This window comes from Dermacentor andersoni, chromosome 1, assembly GCF_023375885.2.
Source record: "Dermacentor andersoni chromosome 1, qqDerAnde1_hic_scaffold, whole genome shotgun sequence".
In the NCBI taxonomy this organism is placed as follows: Eukaryota; Metazoa; Arthropoda; class Arachnida; order Ixodida; family Ixodidae; genus Dermacentor; species Dermacentor andersoni.
Genome location: NC_092814.1, coordinates 317,601,725 through 317,614,219, shown reverse-complemented (window position 1 = coordinate 317,614,219; position 12,495 = coordinate 317,601,725). Strand labels below are relative to the sequence as shown.

The 12,495-nt window shown below is 48.0% G+C and overlaps 1 non-coding gene across 1 annotated transcript; it reads right to left on the bottom strand.

Annotated features, from left to right (window-relative positions):
* Positions 1-6,367: 6,367 nt before the first annotated feature.
* Positions 6,368-6,440, bottom strand: TRNAR-UCG (transfer RNA arginine (anticodon UCG)). The gene has a single exon. It is a non-coding gene; the product is annotated as a tRNA-Arg (tRNA).
* Positions 6,441-12,495: the final 6,055 nt, after the last annotated feature.

Sequence of the window (12,495 nt, the reverse complement as noted above, 5' to 3'; positions counted from 1 at the left end):
GCCAGCATGTTGAGGCAGCGCAGCAAGGTAGTATTGATTACAGCAGATCGATGTTCGAGCGCTGTCATTAAAAGCTGCATCAAGCGAGCTGCGCACGAGCTCGCGCTGCAACGCGATTCGCACGTACGTGCGAGCTCATATGCATTGCATCAGTTATTACCAGTGGCGTAGCTAGGTCGTCTGGCACCCGGGGCCCATAGGTCTTCTGTCACCCCCCCCCCCCCCCCGGTTGTAGCCGGCGGAAAGGGTGTCTTCAGACGTATATGACACCCCCCCCGCCACTGGCCCCTTGCACCCGGGGCCCACGGCCCCCCGGCTCCCCCTGTTGCTACGCCACTGGTTATTACCATTTACTAAAAGGGACAGATGGCCGCTACTACAACGCTGGCCTAACTACTTGTTTAGCGGCATGCAGTCAACAAAGATTTCAGGAGGCCCGCCGTTTCGCGGCATGTCGAAAGACCGCTGCCGTCGCGGCGCGTACGATCGTGCGCTCGAGCAGTTCGTACATCGCGACGCGTACCGTCGTGTTCTCGAGCAGTTCCGTACACATGATGTCTGCTTATCGCTGCTGTGGATTCATTTATAGCAAGCATTTCCTCGCGTTTGTGCGCCTGAATCTAGCAGCGTGCAAACCTTACCTGAAGTTCCACTTCGTACGCGACTCGCTTCACTTGCGAATGACACCGCGCTAAAAGTTCGCCGCTTGATTCTTGAACGGCGTACATGTATTCGGCACTGCATAATTTCTTGCCTTTACGCAGCGTGCCACCCCTGAAAAAAATCTTCGGCGCCCGATATTCGCTGCAGGCCGTGATACAACACAACCGAAAGTGGCGGGTCCATATTGTAAACGTGCTTTCCGAAGCAGACGACCGAGCTTGGTACGACCCATTTTTGGACAGAGGGCGCTTTTTATCACCTTTTTCGCAGCGCCCCCTGGGCAATGCAAGAGCCCCATACTCTCGGAGTCGAGGGCAAGAAGGAACGGCTTGCGAGAGGCGCGCGCGTGACGGCGGCGCCCGGACACGTTGAGACTAGAAGGTGACGCATCCGCCGGGCCGGCGCCGGTCAGACCTCCTCGCTTCACAGTGGGGGAGCTCCTCTCCCCGGCTGCCGCGCTTTGACAAGCGTGGGCACCAACATGCACACACACACACACGCATACACGAAGACACGTGGCATGGAAACATGCCTGGACGCGCATGGCAGGAGGCATGGCGGCAGCGCTGAACGGGCCAAAATGTCCGCCGCTTTGAACGAAGCTCCGGCGTCCGTTGCATCCGCGCCGGCTAAACCGCGCGTCGTAGGCGAAACGTAACAGTGTAAACCCCCCTCCCCCTCAAAGGCGCTTCCTGACGATGACTTTGAACGCTTGTAATTGGTGTAGAATAGATGTAGAATAGCGCATAGGGGTGTCGTCTCCCTTCTGTCCTTGTTTGCTGGCGCTAAGTATGCTGTCCAAGTCAGTTTACCAACACGCCCAACAAATGGCAATGGTAGCAGGTTGAACGGCCGTTTTTCCCTCACCTAGGGATCTAGGGAGGACAGAGCGTTTATAAGCAGCTCTTGTGCGGCTGCTGAGAGTGCATTTCTCTTTCAGTCATGTTAGACTGATGAACTGTAACGTTCTCATGTAAATACTATAAATAAACCCATATTCCTGGTTCTCGATGAGAACAAGTCTCTCCCTTCAACAACGTCCTCAGCGTGGATAAGTTGGACGACGGCATGGGCCAGCTACCATCTATTTCATGCCCGACCCCAGCCATTACACCGCGCGCAATGTTCCGCTTTCGCGGCAAGCACGTTTTCGCACCGTCCCATGAGCTTTAGGCCGCAGAATCCTAGTATTTGACAGTACACAAGCAACCACTGTTGCGTGGACGCTATCAGAGCTGTTCAAAAATAATTTCGTTGTAGAGACTTCGACACCTACGTTGTGATATCCCATGGCGACGACTCATTTTTTTTTTCTTCTTCTAAATTCTTCGACGTTTCTACATTATTTCTAAGGTTGCGTAGCACTGTATGTTTATTGGTCTTCTCAGCGCGCGATTTCCCGCTGCTTCTTTTTTGTAATCCAGTGCATTAATTCATAGCACAAACATAACCATATGCCATGCCTTTTATTAATGTGCTTCTGACCGCTGCCTTTCCATTACGATGCACTTGCCAGTATCTAGCATCAACAAGTTCATAGACCAAACCGTCATGACATTAGCCGGACAGCGGGCGAGTGTCTCAGTGCGCGTTTTCTGCTACTCAACAAACATCGCAGTCCCGACACCGCAGCAGCAATCTTACTCTTGTCTGTGCTTGCTTCATACCCGAGTTGTAGCCAATGGCTATTTGACGGTTCTAAGTTTCGCGAATTAAGCTTCACGCATCTTCTTGTCCTGCGGCTACGTGTGAATAAGGCTGACACCGGGCTCCGTTGCGTACGTCCGGTACTGCAGCACCGAGCAGAAGCGTACCATGCTGCGCGCCTTCAAAGACAGCCACTACCTATTTAGTGCTTTCAAATGTTGTCAAGCAGATACCGAAGGCAGGAAAGCCTCACCACTTCATCAGAACTGCAGAGCACGTGGGACTTTAAACTTTTGTTTTCAAGTGTTCGACGAAAAATCGTCTGGCGAGGAAACATATTGGTGCCAAAAACCGTGCGCTCGCCAAGAATAAAAGAAAAATAAAGGACAGACGTTTCGGGCCCCGTACGGGTCGATTGATCACATTGAAGATGTAAGCATGCGCGTGCGGCATTTTATGGGTGAGGTGGCGCAGCGTTCGGGTGTATATTTCGGGAAGATTACCCCGGGCGTCCTATTTATCGTGTGTCTAGTTGATTGGATGTAAAATGTTTCTAAAAGCAAACGGGCAGATAAGTGTTTCTCTTTTGCGATGATGGCTTCCGCGTCCCAGTCATTGATGTGTCCGGTTAGTTGGTGATGTCGTGCTAGGGCGTTCGCGGCTGTGTGGCCCTTGGAGACGTCATTCATGTGTTGTTTCAAGCGCCGTTTAAAATTTCCGCTCTCGCCGATGTAGCACACGTCACACTCCTTGCATGGTATCTTGTATATCACTCCCGGGAAGTCCGTTTGTCGCAAAGGGTGTTTTGCGCGAACCAGCTGCTGCCCAAGTTTTCGGGAAGGCACGTGAACGATTTGAACGCCGTAGCCCTTAAAAATTTGTGCAAGGGCTTCGCTGATTTCTGCTCCTGCGTTCTAAAAAAAAATTAAATTATGGGGTTTTACGTGCCAAAACCACTTTCTGATTATGAGGCACACCGTAGTGGGAGACTTCGGAAATATTGACCACCTGGGCCACCTAAATCTAAGTACACCTTTGACCACCTAAATCTAAGTACACGGGGGTTTTCGCATTTCACCCCCATCGACATGCGGCCGCCGTGGCCGGGATTCAATCCCGCTACCTTGTGCTCAGTAGCCCAACACCATAGCCACTGAGCAACCACGACGGGTGTCCTGCGTTCTGAGCTGTTGTAGAGGGTAACCATTGTTCAACAGGTCCCTTTTCACAACCTGTAGGTCTTGCCTACGTTTCATGAGGCTGGAGCGACGCGGAATGCCCGGGAAAAGAGTGCTGCAGCGACGGATCGCTTTTGCCCAATTGGGTGCGCCGAGTCGAAGCTCAGGTACTTTCCCCTGTGCGTTGGCTTTCTGTACACACTAGTCCTCAAGCCGCTTGAAGTCCTTTGTACGAGGACATCCAGGAAGTGAATTCGCCCATTGTTTTCCTCTTCAGCCGTGAACTGTATAATCGGCTTGAAGGAATTTAGGTGCTTGAGGAAATGTGTTGCGTGCCGGCGAGGGATAATGCAGAAGCAGTCGTCCATGCATCTTAGAAATAGCTTTGGTCGCGTCCCGAATGAAGATAAGGCGGCACTTTCCACATCCTCTAGAGCAATGTCGGCGCAAACGACGGACACAGAGGCTCCCATCGCTGCGCTGAATACTTGCTTGTAGTACTCCTTGTTAAAGGCGAAGTAGGTGTTTTCAAGGGAAAATTTTAGAAGTCGGCAAAGGTCGTGGGATTCGTATGGCGTGCGTTCGGGCAAAGAAGAGTCAGCCTCGAGACGTTTCCTTCAGCACTCGTCCGCATAGTCAATAGGCACGCATTTAAACATTGACTTTTCGTCAAAGGAGATCATGACTTCGTCATCGTCAATGCAGGCGCTTCTTATTTGCTCCATGAAATGAGCGGAGTCTATGACGAAAGTGCGCCTGAGTACTGCAAGCAGCCTAAGAATACGGTGCAGGTAGCCGGGCAGTTCGTACAACGGCGAGCGTGTGTAGTCCACAATTGGTCGTACCGGGACATCCGGCTTGTGAATTTTCGGCCGCTCTGCCAGAATGGATGGGCTCCCGCACTCTACGAACTATGAGCTTGTTGATGCTAGATACTGGCCAGTACATTGTAATGGAAAGGCAGCGTCAGAAGCACATTAATAAAAGGCATGGCATACGGTCATGTTTGTGCTATGAATTAATGTACTGGATTACGAAAAAGAAGCAGCGGAAAGTCGCACACTGAGAAGACCGATAAGCATACAGTGCGACGCAACCTTAGAAATAATATTGAAACGTCGAAGAATTTAGAAGAATAAAAAAAAGATTGAGTCGCCGCCACAGGATATCACAGTCAGAGTAGGCGTCGAAGTCTCTATAACGAAATTATTTTTCAACAGCTCTGATAACGTCCACGGAACAATGGTTACTTGTGTACTGTGAAATGCTCAGACTCTGCGGCCTAAAGTTCATGGCACGGTGCGAAAACGCGCTTGCAGCGAAAGCGAAATATTGTGCGCGGAAATGCATGCAGACGCGCAGTCGGTTGCTGCGAACCCGTGCAATCGCTGCATTGAGGCTTCCTCCTGTTATGCTCTATTCCGTTATACAGACAGCCCACAACAACAGCATATTTGACATAATTTATTCTAAGCATTTGCCTACATTTCACGCAAAAAGCCGGTTTGGGGTGCTCCATCTCGGCGACCAGGCGCAGTGAACATTCACTGTACGTATTCGGGAAAGGGATAGCGTCTGTAAACGGTTCTGTGCTTTCAGTTTGCCCAAGATTATCATTTTGACAATAAAAAACTTCCCTCGTTTTGAGGGCACTTACAGAACTGTCCAGGAGTGCTGCCGCGTGGTGTTTTTATTGAGCGCTGTAAGCCAAATGCGCGCCGCGTTATACCTCATACTACGCAAGGGTGCGCTTCCGACAGATGGCACTCCGTAAGTCCTCGCCCCAATACTGCGCATGGGCGAAAAAATAACCGAAATGCGCCATGCTACCTCTAGGGATTTTTGTTCGCCTGTGCATAGGCACTTCGCTGGAGAACGCTGTTTGCTCTGTGAGTCCCCAGGCGAATCCAAGCTAGCTCGGAAGCACGGCGTGCGCGGGAGAGAAGTAGGGCGCGAGGCAATAGTTGTTCATTGTTTCGCGATTGTAGCATATCAAAACATGAAAATCGAAAAGGGATGAGTCGGTCTGACTCGGACTACATTAATGCCAAAGCATTCGTCGTGCCGATGTATTAGATATCAATGTAGCTGGGCAGATTGCCTAAACGAAACTCCTGTAACTGTGTGGAGACACGTTTATCTAGTACCCGTCAGAAGGACAAAATAAAAAAAAGAAGAAGCGTCGTGATTTAATTATATAGCCGTAGACTGATCTGTACATTCGGTTACGTGATACATATTATAGTGACAACGCGAGCCTTGTCCTGACTGCGGGTAGAAAACGCACGTAACACGTTCAGGTAACTGAGCCGTAACTTTTCGCCTAATATTATCCCTTTTTATTGAATGGGAAGGATAAAGAACGCCTGTACGCATAACTCACTAGTCCCAACAGATGGCTAATGCTCCGTTGAAAATTTCAACAGGATAAGCTACCCCGCGTATGTGCACTATCAGAAAAATAAAATAAAAAATCTATTCAACACCATCGCACATGCTGGCAACTAAGGCATCAGTAATTGATATCCTGATTGGCCGCCATGAAAAATTATTGGTAACACGACCCTGCTAGGCCGCTGAAACAACTGCGATGTAGCTCATGTCACCTACCTCGGAGCATGACGGTGGTCTGATAGGGCGTCCCATGAAGACAAGCGGACATGTAGCAGCATATTCTGCACGTTGCATGAAGATTAATGCCGCACCAGTCCAACAAAAAAAAAAAAAAATCTTCCAACCGCAAAATCCATGACAGGACTAAAACTTGTGGTTACCTGATGCCTAATAATGCGCTTATTTCACTCGGCCCCACGTCTAGGAACCACAGGCACTCCATAAATGCAATGCTGTGCCATGCAGCGAGAAAAAAAAAGGTTCGACGTCCGCGACAGGACTCGAACCTGCAATCTCGTGATCCGAAATCAGGCGCCTTATCCATTAGGCCACGCGGACATGCAGCCGAAGCAGGTACACGCTCATGAACAGTGATGCCGTGGCAGTGATGAAGACTAGCGCTTAATATGTTCTATTGACATAGATAGCGGGCGCAATATTTCGCGATGGAAATCGTTGTCTTTAGGGGTATGGCTTACAGGCAGCCTTCGCAGATACGCACCAATTATTTGCTTTCAAGACGAAGAGGAAGAGGAGAGGAAAATTAATCAATAACAACTTTGTTCCTAGTCATGCCATTTGTTTAAGTAGCTTTCCTCCATAGTACAGGAGCTGAGATTAATGTTTCATCCTGCTCGGTCGGCTCTAACCTTTTGATTTACACAACCCTTCACACTCAACATTCCTTCATCTTGGCGCTGTAGTGCTATAGCGAAAGGCCGGAGTTCTCGCGAAACAGGGTATATCTCGAGCTCTGACGGCATCCACAAATAAAGATATGACAAAGCAATTACGAGCACTCAGCGCTTTTTTGTTCTTCATTAGTGCTCCGGAGCATGCGACGCGTTGACTGATGTGCATTGCTCAATTCCAGTAGATATGTCTATATCTTCCCAGAGCATCTCCCGGTTCTCTGTTTCCACCAAGCACTTCAAGAAAGCGCATAAAAAAGCGCGGACACGCAGGCGCAGACAATGTTTGCCTGCAAATGCCTGCTAGCGCAGAAACCGGCGTTTTCCGCTGTGTTTCGTAGAGAGGGCAGTCGCAAAACAGATCTTGGAGAGTCTCGGGCACTTGCCGGCGTTCCCAGTACGGGCTGTCCGCCCGGTCGATTGAGATGGGCATAGCGTCGAGCGAAGGCAATGCCCAGGCAAATTCAATGAAGCATGCTTGGTTGGCATCGTTTGAAGCATAAGTATCGTTGTATTAGCAAATTATGCTCCCACAACAGCAAAAAAAAAAAAGAAAGAATATCCTACGATTACCTCATTGAGAAGAGGCTTCGTGAACTATAAGAAACTTCCCAAGAACTGTAAATCCCGCTCTTACTTAGTACGCCACAAAAGAATCAAGAACACTAGAGATGGGTGGCGAGGCCTCCTTGAAGCTCCCCTTACACCCTGGCATGACGTCATTGCACTTGACGCCGTCTTCTCCAACTTAATATGTTTTATCAGTAGAGATGAAGCATATTGTAGCGTTAAAGTGCCAAAAACTGGACTTAGCAAGCTTCGAGAAGCTTTCCTTCAATAAAATCGCTCCGATACGAAAACACTTTGATATGCGTTACGTCACGCTGGCGTCCCAGCGCCGAGGTTTCGGAGCGAAGTGTTAAGAAATTGAACTGAGACGTTCATATGTTTTGCGAACAAACCTGTTGCCGCAATAAAAACGAAAATGGAGGTTTTAAAGAATAACCTGTAAGTTTAAGCTCATTTAGTGCTTTGTCTCTTTAAGCTTTCACATTGAGCAGCGTTATCGGACATGGGTTGCCTCAGCCTTGACTCGGCGCTTCATGCCAAGCGATTATTTTTGAGGGCCGCCTTTTTGCCACTACGCACAGGTTCAACCCGGAGAACAAACCGAACATCCACCCGATCAGTTTCCAGCCGTTCGGAAAAGGCCCCAGGGCATGCCTAGGGTGAAGTTTCACTCTCCTCAAGATGAAGATTATTCTGTGTAAAGTTCTCGCCAGATTCAAGCTTTCTGTGGATGAGGAGCACCACGAGGTGAGCGACAAAATTCTCCCGCCTTTGCTCGTCGGCATTCACGTTGTCATATCACGAAAAACTGATAAAAATTGCTAGCTTTCTTCTCAAAACATCCTCGTCCATCTTTCGATTTGGATTTCGTGACCAGGCAACCAGCACATAAGAAATATTATTCAACGTAATGTTTTCCCGCCTAGGTAGACATAATAAGTAACATCGAGTGTCTTATAGCTTCCGTACACAATAACAGCGTGTGGTTCTATGAGATCCTATGTAAAAAGCGTTGCTTCTATATATGGCCACAAGGGATTATTGGATGTGGCTAGTACAAAGCCCTATCGATGGTCCATACAATAGTTACTTCATTAGAAGAGCAGCACAGGCATTTTGCCTTCCAAATGCAGTCGGACGTCTTAACGAAGTCTGCAACAGGAGACGTTTGATACGCTACACAATTCCAAGAATGCTTGCCTGCTCGGTCAAGTGTATGCTTCACACCAGTGCGCTGTATTGGTACAAAAGAAAATTTAATTACTGTCTGCGTTGTTTCAGAATGGGCTTCAACTGAGCTCTGCTTTCATTGCTTCTTTCGTCCCAAATGGAGTCTGGATGAAGTTGGAGATGTGACAAGTGTGTTCAGAAGACCTGTGATTAGCTTTATTCTATTTAGTTGTCACCAGAGCCCGTGCCATAGTTTCGATTAGTTTCGTTTGCTCTAGATTGATGTGTTTCCTTGTTTGTTTCGCTTTACATCTTTTGTAGCTTGGTTTTGCTCGAAGCTCGCTTTTGTTTTTTTGTACTTTGCTTTGGTGTCGTAGCCTCCTTTTGTATTGTAGTTTGTTTTTGTTTTGTACCTTGCTTGAGTTTATAGCTGGCTAACCTTGCTTGTATTTTTTTAAGTACTTGTCGCTGACTGCCGGCTCCAGCCCGACAAGCCTTCATGGCTAGGGCTGACCGGTCATTGAATTTGTATTATTTTCATGAACTGAAGGATATTATTGTTATTATTTAGCACTTTTTTTCATGATACCGGCGGCAAGATTACTTTGCATCTCAATACGAAGTAGCCGTTTGAATTAGTCGACGCTCGAAAGGTGCACATGATAACATCATCCAATGCGATTAATTTAATTGTACGTTCTTAATATACACATGATCCGCATACACGGCGTTTTTTATCAAGTCTGTCAAAGCTTCCTAGGTGGAGCAATAAAAACTGTAAAATCGTAGTTTCTTCCATGTCAGAATATTATCAACAACGGACGCTAGAAAACGGGTGGTATATTACATTTTTTTCACTAATTAAGTAATCATAATGATATGTTTTTCGTTAGTGCCGTTCGGTGTCCCTTCACAATAGAACTCTTGTAGGTGCTGTCCATAGGATAAGAAAGCTGTTTTCGAAAAGCCCAAAAAGTGCTTCTCAGGCCCTGGGGCTATACAGATTACGTGTGCAAACACTTTGCCTGATTAAGTTTCGCAACGTCTCCCAGTCTATATTACGCAATACGAACCACCTGATTCCTTTTATACTGCTTATTTAATGAAGGACGCAGTCGTGTCTACTCTTGGTAAGCCGGATAGTGTCGTCAGCACGCACGTACAGTGTTCAGATACACTGTGTCGCCAGAAGTCAAGAATGACTGCCATCGATTAGCCGCCATCCTGATCCTTGCGCTTGGATATAGACAAAGGCAGGTGAACATTGGTACTGAAGAAACTTAGTAGTTTCCTCTTTATGCATCCGTCACCGGTCAGCACCACCGCGAGCACTGCCACCTGTAGGGTTTCCTCCCATGCCATGTGAAGGTGTATCCCATATTGCGGACCGCCATTGGTCTTATTTATTATCGCCTGGCAGTGGTCTTCCATAATGGTAGCCTAGGGCAGTAGCTTCGGTGGGCGTAGGCTTTTCCATGGCGGCACGCGAGGTGAGACGCATTTTCCCTTGAAGTGCCGCATTTGTTGCTAGTGTTTTGAACGTTCCCTTGTCTTATCATTGCCCTGCAATAAAATCACTGCAAAATGTGGGACTCAGGTCTGGGTGGATTGGGTACCGGACCACGCGGGGAACCCTGGCAAGGAGGCTGTGTGCAGTACTACTCGTACTTGCTCCTCCTTCGTTGGGAGATCAGGATCGTACGTGGGCTGAGGCATGTGCCGCCCAGCCCAGGACGATAAGAGAATCAATCCAAAGGAACGAACACACATTAACGACTGGTGCACCACTACTCACTCACAAAGAAGCGATAGTCTTTGCGCTCGAGTAGTGGCGAGTGTACGTGCCTGTACTTGAGGTCATACCCCTCATGCCCTCAGCTTTCCCAGGCCTCCAAGATGCCCGTAATCGCCATCGTTGTACAGCAAAAACTCTAGAGAAGTGGATCTGTCCGCCCTCGGCAGTGGCCAGCGCTGCTCTATAATCCCTATAGGACATCGACCTGAAGACCGACGTGGCTAGGGCTTCAGCGGCGGTGCGGGTTCACCTCCATCACCCTCTCCTCTAATACCCTACCCATCTCCCCGCACCAGAGCAGAGACCACAGAACCATCGTTCTTTCAATAAAATTGATTCATTCATCATATTGTGCTATCTGGATCGCAGAGTGCTCTTGGCTGCCGATAATCGATGCTTCAATACCATACTTGTCACTACAGCTAAGAGATCAACTTTGTCAAGAGCTTTCCTGTTGGCGGCTGATTGCATTTTGCGACGTCCTTCTTAAATAAAACGGCCTTCCTCCCCTCGCAATATTATTTATCTCATTTTTTTTTTTTCGTCTGCCCGCCGTACCGTAAGATCAATAGAATGATCGCGCTCTTTTTCAACGTTTAAGTTAATACTCAGTATGCCGGGCAGTCAGCGATTGATTGTCGCTTCCAGACTGCAGTGATTTCCGCTTTCACCGGATCAAAGTCAAAAGAAGCTTTTAAGGTAGACGTTTCTTTTTTAATAACTTATAACTAATAGAATAACTAATAGAAGTATAAAGGACTCATTGATGGAAACACTCTACCCGATAAGCACCCTTTGAACCATGGGATCTGACAGCCGAAAACTTTCCTTCACAATTCCCTTTGTTTATTCTTTCCATAGTATTGCCGAACAAAAGCAACTTAAGAATTAGGGCACCAGCCACGCATTGACACACCAGCTACCTATCTAAAGGCCACAAAACCGACGAGGTCGGCGGCCAGGTCGCTGGTCCAAATTCTCCTATCCACTGGTCAGGAAAGTATTCATCGAGGAACTACCGGCTTGTACGAAAGACTATATGACGGTGCTTCATAGTACTGAAATTATACCTGCACTGTGTGGGATGCTCAGAGGCCGCCCAAGCACAAACTCGGATACAACACCTTTCGAAACGTGTTCTTTTTATCTGTCACCTCGTCAAGTTTAATGAATAAAGGGGAAACCGAGAAAGGGGGAGGGGGGAGCCATCCTGAAAAATGCCCCATAACACATTAGCTGCTTACCTGATATAGAACTTGCGTTAGCATAGTCACTTCACGCTGTTATTTCACCAGTACTACAGTACGGTTCCTACAAAACTACTCTATATCAAAGGAAAGAACATTCTGCAAAACTTCGGGCAGAACTCACCTACGATAACTATCTATCCACGTATGCGAATACCCGAAACGTATCGTATGAGGTGCGTACTGAAGCTGGCACCTCTCTCACACTTCCCTTTGGACACGCGGCGCTATGGAGTGGTGCCACCGCAAAGTCCACGCGAACGTCCTTGCGTTGCCTCCGAGATTGTGCCGGCAGCGGGCCGGTGCATATGAGGCGTTACTGCAAGCCAAGCATTCATATCTTCTACTTATAGCACCTGGCCCGATTTTCGAGCTCATTAACACCGCTTCTCATGCAATCAATCAATTATTTATTTGTATCTCTGTTATTACTACCTGTCTATAGGTATGCTACTCCTAGCCTCGTCTTTTTGCCTTTCCATGTGCCGCTAATCCATAAATGCTCTTTACATGTTCTTTCACCCTCTGCCACTCCATAGCCAGCCTAATTATTATGTCTACACTTCCGTCATTCTGTTGCACCCGTAGCATACAACATTGCCAATAACAGGCGGCTACTCCGAATCTCGCGGATGTGTTTAGGCCCAGGCGTGCACCCTAATGGCTCCGTTAATCAGCTGGCTTTGAATTTCCAGCCATTTTTCCTGCTTGCGGCCGCCTGCACGTCCATGTAACAAATTTTAACATCGCTACATACATCCTTTGCCCGCCTTTGTTAACTGTCCGTGATTTAATTCTGCTCTTTGTCGGTGTTTCGCAACACTCAGTACTTAATCTAACTTCCTGATTGCCTGCGCCCCGCCTAAAAAGACTACTGCCCCTGCTATGAATGAACTTCCAACCCGTGTTGCTACCTTATC